At 36.2% G+C, this 15,108-nt stretch overlaps 2 long non-coding RNA genes across 3 annotated transcripts in view; both read right to left on the bottom strand.

Annotated features, from left to right (window-relative positions):
- Positions 1 to 2,013: 2,013 nt before the first annotated feature.
- Positions 2,014 to 4,956, bottom strand: LOC146735630 (uncharacterized). The gene is made up of 4 exons (XR_014931151.1): positions 4,810 to 4,956; positions 3,169 to 4,017; positions 2,466 to 2,752; positions 2,014 to 2,171 (listed from the first exon to the last, which is right to left on the bottom strand). It is a non-coding gene; the product is annotated as an uncharacterized LOC146735630 (long non-coding RNA).
- An 862-nt stretch (positions 4,957 to 5,818) lies between these two features.
- The window catches only part of LOC146735629 (uncharacterized), a 35,096-nt gene continuing 25,806 nt past the window's right edge, over positions 5,819 to 15,108 (bottom strand). For both annotated transcript variants that reach the window (XR_014931149.1, XR_014931150.1), the window contains exons 3-6: positions 7,651 to 7,678; positions 7,531 to 7,562; positions 7,140 to 7,161; positions 5,819 to 5,985 (exon numbers count right to left, since the gene is read on the bottom strand). This is a non-coding gene — a long non-coding RNA (uncharacterized LOC146735629). The remainder of the gene's footprint in view (positions 5,986 to 7,139; positions 7,162 to 7,530; positions 7,563 to 7,650; positions 7,679 to 15,108) is intronic.

Raw genomic sequence — 15,108 nt, 5'->3', positions numbered from 1 at the left:
ATCCTCCACCCCTCCCAGTACACCCTACAGCATTAATGGTTCCTATACTCATTTGCATCTGTACAACAAGCTTAGCCAATAGATGCACCTAACTCATCAAACTTTTGACCAACCACTCATTCTAAATATTGTTGAGTGAGGGCGCTATTTACTAATGAGAGGAATCTTTTAAATAAATTAAACAGATATACTTGTATACCATTTCTGGATCTTTGATCGAGGTTTTACTGCTTGTGGGCTAATATACAATTTGGTGAAAATTACAAATAGCAAACCGAGAAAGAAATACTACACCAAATATACTCACAATCAACTCTCAAATAACGATGAATATGTATATAATGTGTTGTATGCTAAATAGTATAACAACTATACATAACTTAGTATATATCATTGATCGAGGTTTACTGCTTGTAGATGAAATTGAGAAATAGCAAAAAGAAGAAATACTACATCAGATATTCGCAACTCTCAATCAATGTACCAATCTTAGATCAATTGTGTAATTATACATCTGTTGTAGCGTGAGGTCAAAAAATCTGTAAATTAAATAAAACTTATATTCTAACCATTGCCATAGTCTAAATCGTCGCCTGGGGCAGTGAACTCTATTGTTACTTCTCGAAATCTGTAAGCTATTGTCTTTACTTGAAGATCAATTATCTTTGATGGTGGATACAGGTCGGATGATCCTTCAAATAATATAAATAACAATCTAAAAATGTGTTGTTGTTGAAATATAATGAAAGCTAGAATCGTGTAGTTTGAGAAAAAAAACATATCGTGAAACTGTACACTGATCGGATCACTAAAACAGAACTTGATATTATTTCGATTCATCGCCTATAATAACCCCTTTCTGTCTGTAGGTAGTATCTTTTAGCGACGATGAATTTCTATGACGTAGAAACCATTTCAAAGGCTTGTCTTATTCTAAATAACGATTGACCAACGACTTCACACCATGGAATCTGTTTGTTGCTACATGACCTATTTATAGTGAAGTCGTATCGGAGATTATAAATCGGATTTTTCGTACTGTTTACTGCGTATTAGATGTGAAATTGACGCATGTGTGACACGATGTATATTTAACTATATTGTATGTTACATTCTGTGCAACGACGATTACATTCCGTTACATAGAAAACACATACTTGTTCCGCCCCAAATTTTGTTGAAAATCACCCCTTAAAATAATTTACACTATCATTGTAGCAATATCACCCATTATGTCAACACTGCGAAAATACGATCCCTTTGATTCCGCAAAATGTCAAAAATACAATTTATAAACACTTGGGATGACCATCCCCCTATTTAATTTAACATACCGCTACACGATGTACCGCTACACGTGAAGCTCCCACCATTTGCTGCCCTCTGGAAACTTCCGGTTTCTTCGTCTTCAATTGCCAGTACATTACCCTCATAGTCCTGGTCTATGACGGATCCAAATCCAACGCGTCTGCTTGGGCTTATTACAGTATCTCTGCCATTATTAGCTACGTTCACCTGATAACAAAAAAATGGAGACGAGTTACATTCATAACAAAAAGTGTGGTGTTTAAAAGACGCGTCGACAAGGTTCCTCTGCTGCTTATGTAAGAGGGACTGTGTTACACGATATTGGGAACGCGTGGCGCACTACGACAACCACACACGTGACCATCGTCATCGATCATTGTCATCGTTTTAGCACAGGCACATAATTGAGTCATGGGAGCGCTGTGTATATATTGTGTATATAAATTAAAGCGGGGAGTCGTCACCTGCGCATGCGTCAGATGACCATAGCGTGGTATTTTTTTTACAAACAAGCGTCTACCCTTGAACCTTTGCGTTTTTAGCGTGTGTTCTTAGGACACGCTTGGGACTCAATTCCCGCGCGTGCGCAGGTGACGACCCTCCAGCTTTAATCTGATAAACTTTAATAATTTATAGTTCGCAATACTTTTAGTATCAGGTACCAAAATGATAGGCTCTTTTTTTACTTGCCTTGACACTGTACCTATCATCTCCATTGAATGTGGTGAAATATGACGTATATGTACCATCGTATTTGGTGATATCAGCACCAGCGCCGTTATCTGCCATGGTCAACTCAATAGGATCGTTGTTGGGTCTCTCAATAGTGGCAATAACTGCAGCATTAAGCACTGGTATGGTACCTGTATTGAATGAATAACCGAATAATTATCAAACGCTTTCTCTAGTCGTGCGCTATGTTAGATAGTGCGGTCAGCTTGAACGCTTCCCCTGGACAATCCAAATTGGTTGCCAAATGTTGTTGATATGAGTTATCTCGAGACGTAATAATATATCTAAACTAGTCATATTAAGAATAACGGTGAATAAAACTACATCATATTTTGAGTGGGACAATCAGTAACAATCAACAAAATGAACTATAAAGGGCGTTTTGGGGAAACTGTGCTAACATCATCTGTACATCGTTCGCCTACCCAGTGTTGTTCCGTTCTGACATTCCTCCCTCTACAACCTTCGCCGGGACGTTCGCCTTGAATATTCAAGATGCAACTGTAAACCACTCCTGTTTCCATGCAACGCATTAGTGTTTTTGGCTACAAGTTGTCTACATAGAGGTAGGTAAGTTTTCCGATTTCTACTCATTCATTAATTTATGTTTTATTATTTTCTATATCACCGTTGATTTTCCCACAAGCCTTTGCAAAATCCAATATGGGGTCAACACATTTCCTCTCTATACGTGCGACCACAGTCCCTTTATCTATTTAGGATAAAAAGAGGTGATTTTATTTTATTTTATTTTATTAAAATGAAGCCAACAGACTAAAAAACAATTATAGGCCTGAGAACAAAAAAATAGTTGCACAAATACAGACATTTGACATTAAAAGGAAAAACAAAAAATACTTTCTGAAAAATGAAGCTACATTATTTTTAAAACTATTAAAAGTATTGAAAATATCAATAGTGCTATTAGAAGAAATGTGATTAAAAGAGGCAGTGCACGGGAAAATGTATGATGATTTTCTGACATTTAAAAATATGGAAAAGCACGTGATGCGACGTAATCGTAAATATGATTGCGTACGTGCCGTAGTCAGGTGTGCTTGCAACTATGATGTTGGTGTCAAAAGTAAACATTATAATTTTCCCTTCCCAATCTGAATCTGAGCTCACCTTTGGCAATTGTGACGTAGAGTACCAATTTCTCTGGTCATGTCATGTCACAAGTTCACATCACCATGCATGAATAATAGCTTCCAGAGCAACAGTATCGAGCTACGCGTGGAAGTGCATTCCATACTGTAAATTACGTAGATATCATGAGACAGACTAGAACCCACACCTCAATTTACTTATAGTGCTGTGGACTACTTTCGACCTGTCTACGTAAAGGAAGAACGCCATGAACTAAAATGATATGGTGTGCTCTTCACTTGTTTGAGCTTGCTTGCACATTGAGACTGCTAATTCTCTAAGTGCTGACTTGTTCCTGAATGCCTACCACCACTTTATTGATCGCTATGGACCGGTTCGACAACTTCGATCATATAGAGGAACTAATTTTGTTGGTGCAAAGGGTGAATTACTATGTGCTTTGGCAAAGATGAATCACGAGAGAGTGTGTCATGATATTTTAAAGGACTGTTGTGATTGGGTGACATTCGAAATGAACGTTCCTCATTTCAGCCACATGGGCAGAGTTCGGGAGAGGATGATTAGACCTGCTAGAAACGCTTTGTCTGCTTTACTGATAATACATGGTAAGTAGCTTGATGACGAGTTGCTTAGAACACTCGTTGAAGCAGAAGCCATTGTGAACAGTTGTTCCCTTATATACACTGATGTTAGTTCAACAAGCTCATTAGAACCACTCTCCCCTTGCAAGATATTGACATTAACATCTAACGTAGTTCTTCCACCACCCGGAGAATTCTAGAGAGCTGATGTGTATTGTCGCCACCGTTTGAGGCGTGTCCAGTACCTCGCGAATGAAATCTGGAGCCGATTCCATTACCGACTCTCCTAGAACGACAAAAATGTAAATGACCTCTGTGAACCAGTGAGCGAGTAAAAAAACGACACTGATGTTAAATATTGGAATGATTTATTTCTCACGCTTGTGGAGTACCCCTCAAGTGAACTATTTCGTTATTGATGAAATTAATTTGGAGTAAAACGATTTATCAGTAATCATTCGCCACAAACTATATACTAAAAACTTTGCATATTTACACTCCATTCATTGTCAGTGGACCGCCCGTCGTATGGCCCCCATCTTTGAGAAGAACGTGATTATCATGGTTATACCAATTACTCAGAGGGTCGCAGGGGGGGGGGGGTTATTAACCCTCAACATGTGGCGTTACATCTGGAGACGCAGCAACCGACTTATTCAGATCAGGCCAGATTTCTGTCCCGTAATTTGAATTACAGTGTTATTAAAAGTATTACATAAAGCATTTCATTAAATCTGATCACAGTTTTATTTAGTTTATCTTATTTAGGTAGTTTGGTAAGGACAGTATCACTTCCTGGGATAAAAGGTCATTGTGCTTGAAATGTACCCAGTCACCAGTCTTGTCATGGGGCGCTGTTTTGTTCATGATAATGAAAATCTGATTGAAATAAACAACACTATACAGTTATAGAAAATGAAAATTATCTGAAATATCTAGCGTGATCTATCTTTATTTAAAATAGCCATTATTAAATCTCTCAGATCTCGTACATTGGTTTGGTTCTTTATACACCAGATTGGGTCATTAACCAAATGCAGACGCTTACTTATAAATTATAGTTGTGAATAATGTGTACCTTGTACATGTAATTATTCGAAGGTTTCAAGCAGAATGATGCGATTGACAGGCTCTGTGAACCATTTTATACAATAATCCAGTGAGCTTATCTGGTGCAATGCATATTTACGTGAAACTGTTGTCAAGGAAAAATCGGTAAAAACAACACAGAATACCATCTCAACAGCTAAAAAATAAAACATCATATATATAGTATATTATTATTGCATACAATAATTCCTTTGGTTTATTTGACTCAAAGTGAGTATATTTAGAGACGTCAATTGCAGTTTATTCAGCCATACAAATCATGGATTCCACAAATACTACATGACCAGATGTCTCGGTTCTCCTTATCATTGTCCAGCCACTTCCGGTGACTGGAATGATACAAGCATGATCAGTGCGATTATTTAGTTTAGATTTTTGATGTTGCCATCTATATCTTTGTAGATGATGTTGAAAAATATAGTAATTGTTAATCACACGACAGTATACAGTCTCATTCAGAGTGTACGTCATGTAATGGAAGACTGTTGTTATTCTGAAATGTTGAAGAATAAAACATTACTTAATCATATATTTGTGTATTTAAAAATATTTGTATTTATCGTCAGTGAATAATCCCCCAAATAAAGCGATAGTATGAATAATGTGTTGAAGTTATTCAACTTAATGCAATGTTGCAGTAGTTTGTTTGTGTTTTGTTAACTCCACTATATATTGTTAATCGCAGTAATACATTTACGGTTATAAATAAACAAATAAAGACATGATGTTTTATTTCAAATGCTATGTTAGTTGGTCATTTATAATTTTGATTGAAGCCAGGGAGTCGTCAACTGCGCAGGCGTCAGATGACCATAGCGTGTCGCTGTTCACAAACGAGCGTCTACTCTTGAGCCTTTGCGTTTTTAGCTTGTGTTGGTATCGTCGCTTGGGACTCGCGTGTGCAGGTGACGACCCTCCCACTTTAAAACATTTATTGCTATAGTTACTTTCACCAGCAAGTACTCACTGAACACGTGTTTTGAAATGTGCATAGGATTTATTCAGTCATCTCATGATTACAATTTATTACCATATCCTAACATGAATTTATAAAACACTAAGATGTTATCTTCGACTAATTTCGAACATGTGATAGACTGGGCCATACGATGTGTTTATCTCTTTCTGCCATAGAATCTCCTCACTAGAAAAACAAGTTGACACAACTGTTAACCATATACTCACATGTGAAATCACATATACACATGCTGTACACATTTACAACTTCATTGGCATTCACATAATTAAAACGCATGCATTATTGAGTAAATGTATGTATTTCTCATTTGTTTTTATTTCACCATAATAACATGCATCTACCTGACACCGAATAATCAAATGCTACTTCGTTAGTTCAAATGTACAGTAATTCGTTCATTTATCAAATTTTATATTCTCTTTCCAAACCGATTAATTTGATTATTCTGGTGCCAATATGTGTGTTTTCTGTTTATATGAATAATAATAAAATAAGACAGCGTTCATCTAAATATAAAATCGTTGCAGTTTTCTGTGTGAACACGGGCTTGCGGTTGTTGTGAAAATGAGTTTTTCTAGCGTCTCAAAAAGAAAATCGCTACAATCAATACTGTACAAGTTTATGAACATTTCTGGAGGTAATATTGTTCAGGTGTCATATACATGTGATCGAATGTTTAGTGTCACACTAGACTAGGGCTGTTTAAAACATTCATATTAATACCTGATATCAAAAATTAAATGGCGGCAGTCGTCACACCGCGTCCTGTTCGATATGGTACTCATAGCGACGTATACAACGTGTGTAAAATACATTGTTTATTTACATGAAATTCAAACACGCGCTGCGCGACGACCACCGCGCTTTAAAAAGTGAACATTTTTTTTTTTAATATTAACGTAGTTTAGTATGCCACCAATTCCACATAATAAAATATGTCTACCCTAATCGTTGGGATTATGTCGATGCAAAATCATTAAACAGACCATTTAGTAAAATAAATGAAGTACACATAAACTCAATTCGAGTCAATTCAAATCGAATTTGCCGGTCAAACACAATATAGGCATAATATTAAAGAATGAATCCAACTAACGTTTATTAATTCAGCATATCTTTTGAAAAATGAGATTCAAAGAAAGCACTGAGTACACAAGTTATTTGAAAGTTAATATGTGTTGATAGTTGGTTATATGTGTTATCTGGTTCATGTTCACCGAATTGTTTTAAAACCCATATCACATCACTGTTCATTACGCCAACGCACAACACTGTATCATTCTCTTTGAAACAAAACAGTCGGTAAAACAGCTACTCACTCGGGTCAATAAATCTTTCATCCTTTGTGACGCCACGCATGGAAAGAAACGTGCACACAGATTACTCATAGTACATAGATTCATTACCCAATGGAATGAATATTAATTCTGCGCTTTATTACGGGGGTGTGGACAATTCACACAAAGTAAATTATGAAGTAGTAAGTAAATAAAATATTATTATACACCTGACGCCGTAACGCCATAAGTTACAGCCTGTCGTAATTCTGCGGTATTTTACGAGGTATTTTCATCCTACTATATAAGGAAATGCGAATTCCAAAAATGGAATGATTACGCGCGTAAGAGCGTCCACGCTGTAACTTATGGCGTTACGGTGACAAATGTATAATAATATTAATAATTATTGTCATTATTATTATTGATTTACCGGCAAACTAGCTGCTCGAACGCCGTCTATGTCTGAAAGTGAATGTACATTAGGATTAGTGAAATGTGTGATGAATTAAAAATCGACAATAGAAAAATATTTGAATTAAATGTATCAAACCTTGTTCCATAGCATAGTCTTCTAAATCCTGTTGAAATAATAATGCAAATTGATTAATAATTAAGTTATATATTTTTAATAATTCATATACATTATATATATATATATATATATATATATATATATATATATATATATATATATATATATATATATATATATATATATATACAGTTCTTTTTATTTAGATAGTAGCAATTTTTTGGTCAGAGCGCCCTCTAGTATTTGTGGAGAATCATGTTCATTTGCAATGCTCTGATTGGATGGAAGTTCAAGCCTAGCAAGGTGTGATAGAATTGGCCTGTTATGTTCAGATTCAAATAAGCATGAACCACTAATTTGACAAGGAAGTGATACTTATAATGCAGCAAGCTGTTCTAATTGCTGTTGTGGTAGAGTTTTTCCATTTTCCTGTCAAATGCATTTATTGGTCCAGTGAAAATCAAAATAATGTTCCCTGTAACTTAGACTCTTATTGATCAAGGCATTTTAAAAATCATGGGTGTTATCTCCCCTCAAGTTATGACCCGTTGTGCCCTACAGAATAATGGTTGCATCTAATATTAAAATAAAGATGGCGGAGTATAGCGTTGATTCATCTCGTTCTACTCTGGATTACTTGGAGTCAATAAAGATCCTAGAAAGTTAGTATTTATATGCCTGTGTGTTTTTTGTTTGTTTTTTCGCTGTCTTTGACTTTCCCAGTATGTTTGTTGCTGTTGACAACAATTCAGTCCTCTGCCAGGCTTCAGTCAATGTTTTTCTTCACTACCTACCCAACTCCTCGTCGGGCACTATGTAGCTGGTGTGGTATATTTATCACAGACAGTAGGGCAATTGTCACATTTAGTGCTCCAAGAAAATATTCTCTGTCCATGTGTATTTATATAAATAGATGCAGTTTCTTTGGCTTGAATAACATTCATTGGCTTCGTACATACAGGTATACTGGTTTACCTGTTTCTAGTTGAAATTTAGCCAATCTTATTAACCAAGACAGTTGGACATTTGCCACATGTCACAACACTCATTTCCAAGTGCCATAGCTTGAAACAAGTAGTCTAATCTGATATTGGCTGGAGCGTTAGTTTATATGGACATGGTAAATGGCAAACTAGATGGTCAGAAAGTAATAAAAATAATCACAGCTTAACTCCACCCACCCCACTATGAAGTAAAAGGCTGTTTATAAGGCCATGTATGATGGTTTCATGTTTCTTATGGAAAACAATTTTAATTATAAACTTCTATGCTCCTGTACCCAACCGTGGGGGTCCATCACACTAAACAACAGGTGTCACTATTACTAAGAAAAATGTACTTTTTTTCATTAAAATTACTGATATATATATATATATATATATATATATATATATATATATATATATATATATATATATATATATATATATATATCAGTTCTTTTTATTTAGATCATGGCAATTTTTTGGTCAGAGCGCCCTCTAGTTTTGTGGAGAATCATGTTCATTTGGAATGCTCTGATTGGATGGAAGTTCAAGCCTAGCAAGGTGTGATAGAATTGGCCTGTTATGTTCAGATTCAAATAAGCATGAACCACTAATTTGACAGGGAAGTGATACTTATAATGCAGCAAGCTGTTCTAATTGCTGTTGTGGTAGAGTTTTTCTATTTTCCTGTCAAATGCATTTATTGGTCCACTGAAAAATGAAAATAATGTTCCCTGTAACTTAGACTCTTATTGATCAAGGCATTTTAAAAATCATGGGTGTTAACTCCCCTCAAGTTATGACCCGTTGTCCCCTACAGAATAATGGTTGCATCTAATATTAAAATAAAGATGGCGGAGTATAGCGTTGATTCATCTCGTTCTACTCTGGATTACTTGGAGTCAATAAAGATCCTAGAAAGTTAGTATTTATATGCCTGTGTGTTTTTTGTTTGTTTGTTTTTTCACTGTCTTTGACTTTCCCAGTATGTTTGTTGCTGTTGACAACAATTCAGTCCTCTGCCAGGCTTCAGTCAATGTTTTTCTTCACTACCTACCCAACTCCTCGTCGGGCACTATGTAGCTGGTGTGGTATATTTATCACAGACAGTAGGGCAATTGTCACATTTAGTGCTCCAAGAAAATATTCTCTGTCCATGTGTATTTATATAAATAGATGCAGTTTCTTTGGCTTGAATAACGATCACTGGCTTCGTACATACAGGTATACTGGTTTACCTGTTTCTAGTTGAAATATAGCCAATCTTATTAACCAAGACAGTTGGACATTTGCCACATGTCACAACACTCATTTCCAAGTGCCATAGCTTGAAACAAGTAGTCAAATCTGATATTGGCTGGAGCTTTAGTTTATATGGACATGGTAAATGAATGGCAAACTAGATGGTCAGAAAGTAATAAAAATAATCACAGCTTTACTCCACCCACCCCACTATGAAGTAAAAGGCTGTTTATAAGGCCATGTATGATGGTTTCATTTTTCTTATGGAAAACAATTTTAATTAAAAACTTCTATGCTCCTGTACCCAACCGTGGGGGTTCATCACACTAAACAACAGGTGTCACTATTACTAAGATAAATGTACTTTTTTTTCATTAAAATTACTGAATGCTTATACATATGTACTAAAACGTTAGTTAACATTTAATATCAGGCAATGCATTGGTTCATTACCCTGGCTACGTGTTAAAATGGTTATGAATTCATTTTGGATAAGTACGTACATAACCGACCAATCTTGGACTTTATTTCAATATGTTGGTCAGGGTTCAGACCCTGTGTATTTTTCGGTGGGTACCGTTTAATTTCATTACCCTGGCTACGTGTTAAAATGGTTATGAATTCACTCTGGATAAGTACGTACATAACCGACCAATCTTGGACTTTATTTCAATGTGTTGGTCAGGGTTCTGACCCTGTGTATTTTTCGGTGGGTACCGTTTAATTTCATTACCCTGGCTACGTGTTAAAATGGTTATGAATTCATTTTGGATAAGTACGTACATAACCGACCAATCTTGGACTTTATTTCAATATGTTGGTCAGGGTTCTGACCCTGTGTATTTTTCGGTGGGTACCGTTTAATTTCATTACCCTGGCTACGTGCTAAAATGGTTATGAATTCATTTTGGATAAGTACGTACATAACCGACCAATCTTGGACTTTATTTCAATGTGTTGGTCAGGGTTCTGACCCTGTGTATTTTTCGGTGGGTACCGTTTAATTTCATTACCCTGGCTACGTGTTAAAATGGTTATGAATTCATTTTGGATAAGTACGTACATAACCGACCAATCTTGGACTTTATTTCAATATGTTGGTCAGGGTTCTGACCCTGTGTATTTTTCGGTGGGTACCGTTTAATTTCATTACCCTGGCTACGTGTTAAAATGGTTATGAATTCACTCTGGATAAGTACGTACATAACCGACCAATCTTGGACTTTATTTCAATATGTTGGTCAGGGTTCAGACCCTGTGTATTTTTCGGTGGGTACCGTTTAATTTCATTACCCTGGCTACGTGTTAAAATGGTTATGAATTCATTTTGGATAAGTTACGTACATAACCGACCAATCTTGGACTTTATTTCAATATGTTGGTCAGGGTTCTGACCCTGTGTATTTTTCGGTGGGTACCGTTTAATTTCATTACCCTGGCTACGTGTTAAAATGGTTATGAATTCATTTTGGATAAGTACGTACATAACCGACCAATCTTGGACTTTATTTTGCATGCAGGTAAGGTACACCTACAGACATAACTGTGGACATTCAGTTCTTTTTATTTAGATCATGGCAATTTTTTGGTCAGAGCGCCCTCTAGTTTTGTGGAGAATCATGTTCATTTGGAATGCTCTGATTGGATGGAAGTTCAAGCCTAGCAAGGTGTGATAGAATTGGCCTGTTATGTTCAGATTCAAATAAGCATGAACCACTAATTTGACAGGGAAGTGATACTTATAATGCAGCAAGCTGTTCTAATTGCTGTTGTGGTAGAGTTTTTCTATTTTCCTGTCAAATGCATTTATTGGTCCACTGAAAAATGAAAATAATGTTCCCTGTAACTTAGACTCTTATTGATCAAGGCATTTTAAAAATCATGGGTGTTAACTCCCCTCAAGTTATGACCCGTTGTCCCCTACAGAATAATGGTTGCATCTAATATTAAAATAAAGATGGCGGAGTATAGCGTTGATTCATCTCGTTCTACTCTGGATTACTTGGAGTCAATAAAGATCCTAGAAAGTTAGTATTTATATGCCTGTGTGTTTTTTGTTTGTTTGTTTTTTCACTGTCTTTGACTTTCCCAGTATGTTTGTTGCTGTTGACAACAATTCAGTCCTCTGCCAGGCTTCAGTCAATGTTTTTCTTCACTACCTACCCAACTCCTCGTCGGGCACTATGTAGCTGGTGTGGTATATTTATCACAGACAGTAGGGCAATTGTCACATTTAGTGCTCCAAGAAAATATTCTCTGTCCATGTGTATTTATATAAATAGATGCAGTTTCTTTGGCTTGAATAACGATCACTGGCTTCGTACATACAGGTATACTGGTTTACCTGTTTCTAGTTGAAATATAGCCAATCTTATTAACCAAGACAGTTGGACATTTGCCACATGTCACAACACTCATTTCCAAGTGCCATAGCTTGAAACAAGTAGTCAAATCTGATATTGGCTGGAGCTTTAGTTTATATGGACATGGTAAATGAATGGCAAACTAGATGGTCAGAAAGTAATAAAAATAATCACAGCTTTACTCCACCCACCCCACTATGAAGTAAAAGGCTGTTTATAAGGCCATGTATGATGGTTTCATTTTTCTTATGGAAAACAATTTTAATTAAAAACTTCTATGCTCCTGTACCCAACCGTGGGGGTTCATCACACTAAACAACAGGTGTCACTATTACTAAGATAAATGTACTTTTTTTTCATTAAAATTACTGAATGCTTATACATATGTACTAAAACGTTAGTTAACATTTAATATCAGGCAATGCATTGGTTCATTACCCTGGCTACGTGTTAAAATGGTTATGAATTCATTTTGGATAAGTACGTACATAACCGACCAATCTTGGACTTTATTTCAATATGTTGGTCAGGGTTCAGACCCTGTGTATTTTTCGGTGGGTACCGTTTAATTTCATTACCCTGGCTACGTGTTAAAATGGTTATGAATTCACTCTGGATAAGTACGTACATAACCGACCAATCTTGGACTTTATTTCAATGTGTTGGTCAGGGTTCTGACCCTGTGTATTTTTCGGTGGGTACCGTTTAATTTCATTACCCTGGCTACGTGTTAAAATGGTTATGAATTCATTTTGGATAAGTACGTACATAACCGACCAATCTTGGACTTTATTTCAATATGTTGGTCAGGGTTCTGACCCTGTGTATTTTTCGGTGGGTACCGTTTAATTTCATTACCCTGGCTACGTGCTAAAATGGTTATGAATTCATTTTGGATAAGTACGTACATAACCGACCAATCTTGGACTTTATTTCAATGTGTTGGTCAGGGTTCTGACCCTGTGTATTTTTCGGTGGGTACCGTTTAATTTCATTACCCTGGCTACGTGTTAAAATGGTTATGAATTCATTTTGGATAAGTACGTACATAACCGACCAATCTTGGACTTTATTTCAATATGTTGGTCAGGGTTCTGACCCTGTGTATTTTTCGGTGGGTACCGTTTAATTTCATTACCCTGGCTACGTGTTAAAATGGTTATGAATTCACTCTGGATAAGTACGTACATAACCGACCAATCTTGGACTTTATTTCAATATGTTGGTCAGGGTTCAGACCCTGTGTATTTTTCGGTGGGTACCGTTTAATTTCATTACCCTGGCTACGTGTTAAAATGGTTATGAATTCATTTTGGATAAGTTACGTACATAACCGACCAATCTTGGACTTTATTTCAATATGTTGGTCAGGGTTCTGACCCTGTGTATTTTTCGGTGGGTACCGTTTAATTTCATTACCCTGGCTACGTGTTAAAATGGTTATGAATTCATTTTGGATAAGTACGTACATAACCGACCAATCTTGGACTTTATTTTGCATGCAGGTAAGGTACACCTACAGACATAACTGTGGACATTCAGTTCTTTTTATTTAGATCATGGCAATTTTTTGGTCAGAGCGCCCTCTAGTTTTGTGGAGAATCATGTTCATTTGGAATGCTCTGATTGGATGGAAGTTCAAGCCTAGCAAGGTGTGATAGAATTGGCCTGTTATGTTCAGATTCAAATAAGCATGAACCACTAATTTGACAGGGAAGTGATACTTATAATGCAGCAAGCTGTTCTAATTGCTGTTGTGGTAGAGTTTTTCTATTTTCCTGTCAAATGCATTTATTGGTCCACTGAAAAATGAAAATAATGTTCCCTGTAACTTAGACTCTTATTGATCAAGGCATTTTAAAAATCATGGGTGTTAACTCCCCTCAAGTTATGACCCGTTGTCCCCTACAGAATAATGGTTGCATCTAATATTAAAATAAAGATGGCGGAGTATAGCGTTGATTCATCTCGTTCTACTCTGGATTACTTGGAGTCAATAAAGATCCTAGAAAGTTAGTATTTATATGCCTGTGTGTTTTTTGTTTGTTTGTTTTTTCACTGTCTTTGACTTTCCCAGTATGTTTGTTGCTGTTGACAACAATTCAGTCCTCTGCCAGGCTTCAGTCAATGTTTTTCTTCACTACCTACCCAACTCCTCGTCGGGCACTATGTAGCTGGTGTGGTATATTTATCACAGACAGTAGGGCAATTGTCACATTTAGTGCTCCAAGAAAATATTCTCTGTCCATGTGTATTTATATAAATAGATGCAGTTTCTTTGGCTTGAATAACGATCACTGGCTTCGTACATACAGGTATACTGGTTTACCTGTTTCTAGTTGAAATATAGCCAATCTTATTAACCAAGACAGTTGGACATTTGCCACATGTCACAACACTCATTTCCAAGTGCCATAGCTTGAAACAAGTAGTCAAATCTGATATTGGCTGGAGCTTTAGTTTATATGGACATGGTAAATGAATGGCAAACTAGATGGTCAGAAAGTAATAAAAATAATCACAGCTTTACTCCACCCACCCCACTATGAAGTAAAAGGCTGTTTATAAGGCCATGTATGATGGTTTCATTTTTCTTATGGAAAACAATTTTAATTAAAAACTTCTATGCTCCTGTACCCAACCGTGGGGGTTCATCACACTAAACAACAGGTGTCACTATTACTAAGATAAATGTACTTTTTTTTCATTAAAATTACTGAATGCTTATACATATGTACTAAAACGTTAGTTAACATTTAATATCAGGCAATGCATTGGTTCATTACCCTGGCTACGTGTTAAAATGGTTATGAATTCATTTTGGATAAGTACGTACATAACCGACCAATCTTGGACTTTATTTCAATATGTTGGTCAGGGTTCAG

Source organism: Saccoglossus kowalevskii, chromosome 12, assembly GCF_978046115.1.
Source record: "Saccoglossus kowalevskii chromosome 12, keSacKowa6.1, whole genome shotgun sequence".
In the NCBI taxonomy this organism is placed as follows: domain Eukaryota; kingdom Metazoa; phylum Hemichordata; class Enteropneusta; family Harrimaniidae; genus Saccoglossus; species Saccoglossus kowalevskii.
This window is presented reverse-complemented; position numbering and strand designations above follow the sequence as displayed.